General features: G+C 36.1%; 1 pseudogene; it reads right to left on the bottom strand.

Annotated features, from left to right (window-relative positions):
- Positions 1–6,328, bottom strand: part of LOC132148848 (tectonin beta-propeller repeat-containing protein 1-like) — a 29,665-nt pseudogene continuing 23,337 nt past the window's right edge.

The following is a 6,328-nucleotide window of genomic DNA, read 5'->3' as shown; positions in this document are numbered from 1 at the left end:
GACAGTTTTATAAATGAGACCCCAGGTGATTCAAATCATACACAATCAGTAATCAAGTGTCACACCCAGGAAAGTGAGGTCTTATTCAGCCAAGTGGAAAAAATAAATAAAAAATACGTAGTCACTTTTGGTTGGAAGGGCACAGGACACAGAAACAGGAATGGTATTAGAACAGCAAACTGGGATGTGCGGTCAAGCATGATGAAGGTGGTAGCCAACAACATTCCCGTTCACCTGACTCTGAGTCCGGCTGGGCATTGTACTGTGAGGTGTCACGCGCTGGGCCTCTACAGAGTTCCCTCTCACAGACAGGTGCTCCCATCCACCCTGTTTTAATGTATTAATTGAAGAAATAACACTTAAGAGTAAAAACATGAATTTAAAATACAGTACTGCAATGATTCTCTATTTTAAAATTTGAGGCTAGATCAATTTCTTTAATTGTTTGGATGACAATCAAATCAATTAGCTTTCTAAACTTGTTTTTTTTTTGGTGGATGGCACAGTTCAATGTAGAAACACTCACCCCGATGCCAAAGTCCCATCTCAGGCCTTTGGGCTGCATGGGCTTCACTCCCAGTCTGTGGCACACGGTTCCTGAGCTCTCTGATGGATAAACTGGCATTTTATCAGCTATTATCCAAACCTGGACAGATAAACATTACAAACACTTTCAGAACCATCAAAACCTAATAAAACATTATGTAAAACATTTTGGATGGGGTGTATCTGGGCATTCTGGAGTCTAGTAAACCTCATGAAGAGAGTCCCAGTGAAAGTGGGTAAAGGAAAGGTTAATGTTAAAACAAAAATGCAGGATAGATTAATAGTGAAAAGAGGAAACAGTAGCTCCCAGCATACAGAGCTGTGCAGCATGTACAAGGACAACAACAATGGGCTTAAAATAGAGCCTTGTGGTACACCATACTTTTGTTAGGTCAGATAAATTTTCATTTACACAAATTAAATAGTAATGATCTGGTAGTCTAGAAGAAGAAAAAAAACAGCCCCTGGCTGCATAAGATCATTATAAGTAAGTTTAACATGTTATCTCAGTACTGCAATAGGGCCTCACTAAATACATGTTAATTGTAAACAAAAAATAATTTTATTTCATGTATTTAAAAATGTGTATAATTACACATTTGTTGGGATTTAGTACATTTAAATAATATTAGCCTTTAATGTAACGGTAAGTAATAAACTTATACAGATAAAATTATATCATTTTCATTTTATAACATTACATTTTCTTTAAAGCATGACAAAAGATTATTAAAACAGTGAGTTGAAATTTACTAAATTTCAAAACTAATTTAACACCACAAAGTAAAATTTCATTAATGTTATATTTGCAAGCAATATCCTTTTTAAATACACTTTTAAAATTTGAAGTACACTGCCTGTGCACATTAAGCAGATTTTTTCACAAGGGTTGAGCTACTGTCATAACTGTACAGTAAGGGATAATTAGCCAAATGCTTCGGAATGTGTCAACTAACCGAAATTGGGAACTCGTTTTATATTGTGGTATAAAACTTAGCAAACCTTTTTAGCCAACCAAGTCTTTTAAAATATCTAAAGATGTCAATCCAATCTTTTTTCTCTCTCTTGCAATTAGTGTCTTTTGAAGGAAAGTTAAAGGTTTCAAACCTGGTCCAGTGGTCCAACAGACACCTTACACACATTACGGGAGATGAGTTGCCACGCAGAACCCTGAGGATAGCTGGGTGTCAAACCCTGTCTGTACCACAGATGGCCTGCAACATACACACACACACACACACACACACACACACACACACACACACACATCAGACTTGATTTGAGAGAGATCTGCTTTCAATGCGACACAATGTTCTCAATGTCATATTGATAAATGCATACGCGTTTACTGCATACTGTACTACCTACAACTATATACAGCTTACATACAGCTTGATTCAAATAAATGAAAAAGAAGTGAGTGGGAACAGCTGTCTCACTGTTTTCATCCACAGCATAAACTGAGGTCCTGCCCACAGACACCTGTTTGAGCGTCTGCTTCGGGGGAGATGGTATGTGATACCAACACTCACCTGAAAAATCCAAAATCATAATGAGTCATTCAGTCTACATGTATGTCATAACAGCACAGCAGTTTTAAAGGCATTTTTAAGAAATCAACAAGAATGCAAAAACTTATTTAATAATTTAACTAATACCCGTGCACAATTTTTTCTTTATTTAACAATATAATTAAGTAATATGCTGCTCTACTGAATATCAGTCAGGTTATGTCTCTCTTTAATATCACTTTATCTTGTTAGAGAGTGTTCTTGCATTAGCTTTAATGTAGAAAATATTTCAAGCTGGCTAGAAATATATTAGAATTTTATTCTATTTCTAATGTTTGATTCTAAGTTCTGTTACATGGTTAATAAACAGATGCAAGATGCTTCTAAGTTAATGTTTCTGTACCCACCATTAAGTTTTTAACACTTAAAACAGTTTTTGCTGATAGATTTTTTATAGTCATAGTCACAGAACTTTACTTTAAAAAGCAGTTTTTCAAAGTGTGAAAAGGCCTCGAATTGTAAAACCTAACAATACATAATGCAGCACACTTGGTCGAATGGTCACACTTTCCATTTTCGTGAGTGGTCTCACCACCTGGATTGTCGGCAGACACAGAGCCCCGGTAGAAGACGGCACCGTCCCTGGCGATGGCCCACACCTGGTGGCCTCCTCCTATGCAAATGGACTTGAAGGGCTGGTCTGTGGCCACGTGTAGCCAGGAGGCACCCTGTGGTTTCACAGAGCTAGAGGTTAGAGGACGTCCCATACACCCTGCACACAAACTCAATATGAGAACAAAGACGAGAGAAGAGCTGGGCAGAGGAAGGTATCCCCTCTAAAAAAAAAAAAAACAAAGAAATCATAATGAGAGTTTTGTGTCTAAAAGCTTTTAAGTCTTCGATATGCAACATTTCAGATATATGCAATGAAAACATACAGCCTTTCTCTTCATATACTCAATCATGATAACACCCCTTCCCATAAATCAAACCTTTTAAAGGTTTCCGCTCAGAAATACATTAATACTGTGAAATATTTTTACAATTTTAAAAAGTGATCAGTTTTCTATTCTAATATATCTTAAAATGTAATTTATTGCTGTGATGTTAAAGCTGTATTTTCAGCTTCATTCCTCCAGTCTTCAGTGTCACATGATCCTTCAGAAATCATTCTGATGTACTGGTTTGCTGCTCAGGAAACATTTCCGATAATCATCAATGTTGAAAACAGTTGTGTATTTCCCAAGGATGTACTGACTTTCAATTTCCCACAAAAGTCATGGGTTAGTTATATTTTTTTCCAGTTATGTGTGGCTTATTTACAAGGCACACTGATACAGTACAACCAGTTTGGGACTTGCCTCCCTTTGCTGGTTTCTCAGTGTCTGTGGGGGTTACTTTGGGCCTGAGGTGGGAAAATATGACTTCTTGAGTTCACCTTTTCAACTGAAATGAAATAGCCCTGTTTTGTGAGAGTGGGTGTAGGATTGGGACACGGTTTAATGCTCACAGCCGGGTTGTTGGCGGTGACCCCCAGACGGCACAGCACATCTCCCTCCTCACTGATGGCCCACACAGGAATCTGCTCAGGACTGTACTGGGCCAGACACGGCAAGATGGTGACGTCAGTCAGAGCGATCGGAGGAACCTTCTGCCACGGGCCTGTAAGACTGATCTTACACTTCCTGTGAGAAAAAAACACTCTTATATAGCTTTTCTAAAACATTTCCTATACAGAGGGGCATCTGTAGCGGGTTATTCTTTTGCTCCAAGGTTTAAAAACAAAAGTCAATGCATGCATCAAAGAATCCGTGCGTTCATAAGCAGGAAAAAAATGTGAACTAACCTAACCCACCGTCTGCGCCGCACAAAGTCCTTCATTGTCTTATAACCATGATACGTCCTGTATGAACATATAACATATTAGTTTGAGATAGACATGTCCAGATACGGTTCTGTTAATACATTTAAAGTCAACATACACAGGGAAATCTGCAGCATACTGCCAGCCCTCTTTATCTGTCCCTCCCGGGACATCATAGTCTACAACCCAATCAGAAACCTGTGAGTGAGATGCAGATATCAGTCCCAGACAATATCGAATCTCTGTAATAATCCAAATGGGAAGACACTAAAGTACACAGCAGTATAAATACTACAGTATACTCAGTAAACACTAGCTCATAGTGTGCTGATGTACCCATGTCCACTGCGGCGAGGGAGGGCTGGTGTTGTCTTTGGTACACTCTCTAAGACCTGAAACATCGCTCCACATGTAACGATCTGTGGGAAGACCCCTGAGGACCACAGCAGAAACGCAGCGTTTACAGCAGGAACGGTGAACCAGCAGCAGAGCTCAATGAAATGACACTCACTTGTCTTTGTATCCTGTCATTGGGTTCCAGCGCTGGTTCTCATAGACGTACACACTCCTCACATCACTTACTGTTTGGCTGATGTTTTCATTTCCTGAAAATAATGAGATCCAACACCAGGCTGAAGCAGCTATAGTTTCTCTAAAATAAAGATTTGACATTCTGATCTTGAATGAAAACACATTAGAAATGAAAATACAAATGAGAAAATAAGAAAACACTAACTGTGCACACACACGAATTTGTGTGTGAACTCTGCGTAAAAAACGCATCATTATTTATTAGTTGCTTTCAAATTTATTTTAAATGTACAAAAAATGTATGAAACCAAACGTTAATATGAAATTTTATACATCAATATTTAATCTTAACTTTATTTTATTATACATATAGAGAGAGATTGAGAGAGAAAGCGCACGACAGAAAATGCCTTATTTTAGTATTATTTATATACATTATAGTATTTTTGTTTTATTATATGTGCATAAACATGAGCAAGAAAACATATATACTTATGTTATATATATATAACTTAATTATAGTATTATTAATATTATATATATATATATATATATATATATATATATATATACACACATGTGCACGAAACAGTGTTACTTTTGTTTTATTTATAATTATAATATTTATAAACATTAAATTATCTTTAATTTATATATTTTCAGTTTTTAGTTTTTAGACTTTGTTTAAAATATTTCTATAGCTTTAACTTATTTTTACTTTAGTTATAGTTTCAGTTAGGGCTGCACGATTATGACAAAAATCATAATTGTCATTTGTTCCCCTGTAAATTGTAATTGGGATTATTAATTATGATTATCACAATTTACATTGAATGATGTTTATACTAACTGAAAAACCTTTAGTGCTTTTTTATAGTATTAAACCTCAAATGTCAACTATACATCGGATTGGTTTCTTCTTTAAATTATATAAAAGTAAATATATGAATGGTATTATAATGTTATACTAAAACTAAAATGAAAATAATGGGAAAAACCCTTACGATAACATGTAGAAAAAATTATATAAGTGGACTTTCAATATGGGATGAAATTGGATTGAAAATTATTAATAGATGCACACAAAAATATCGATGTACTACATCAATTTTATACATGTATCTTACGAACCACACACAAATGCCTTTCAATTTGATTCGGGATTAAATGATTGTGCAGCGGAAAAAAAACACACTTATTGTCACGAAGTTCTTGTTTGGCCAAATTAATATAAGATATTCTGTGTCTTAAGACAAGTTAAGTTAGAACAAGTTCAATAAAACATCTTTATTGTATTTCTACAGGCAGAGGAGAATAGCCAAACCAAAAAGAAACAAAGAAAACCCAATCTTTGGCTCAGCTGCGCGTGTATCGCGAGCTGTGTGTGTGTGTGGATTGGGAAAGGCGCAAAGAGCAAAACGAAAGTCTCAAAATTCAAATTAATCAAATAGAATCGACTCGGATGAATGCACACACATCGCATGATCCACAAATGCACATTTTAATCCCTACATGCACAAATTATGGTAATTTTAATACAAACTATAACGTTTGTATTCACAAATATGTCTCTATTTGAACAAAATGCTGCACATTAATGTAAATTTTAACTCTGCAGACACTGATTGAAAAGCATTTGTTTCAGTGTAGTGACGCACATTTGCAAATTTTTCAAATCGTGTACACTTTCATGAATTGCACTGGGCCTTGTTCGTCAGTAGTTGTGTGTGTGTGTGGGACGTGAAATGCTGAAAACTGCGAAAATGAAGTCTCAAAATCCAAATGAACCGAACAAGATCGACTCGAACTAGATGTCAATTAATGCACGCGTGTCACCCGATCCACATATGCATGGATTCCTTTTTGCCCAAGCAAT

The sequence above is a fragment of the Carassius carassius genome, chromosome 9 (assembly GCF_963082965.1).
Source record: "Carassius carassius chromosome 9, fCarCar2.1, whole genome shotgun sequence".
Lineage (NCBI taxonomy): Eukaryota > Metazoa > Chordata > Actinopteri > Cypriniformes > Cyprinidae > Carassius > Carassius carassius.
The sequence above is the reverse complement of the archived record's forward strand: the minus strand, read 5'-3'. Positions and strand labels throughout refer to the sequence as shown.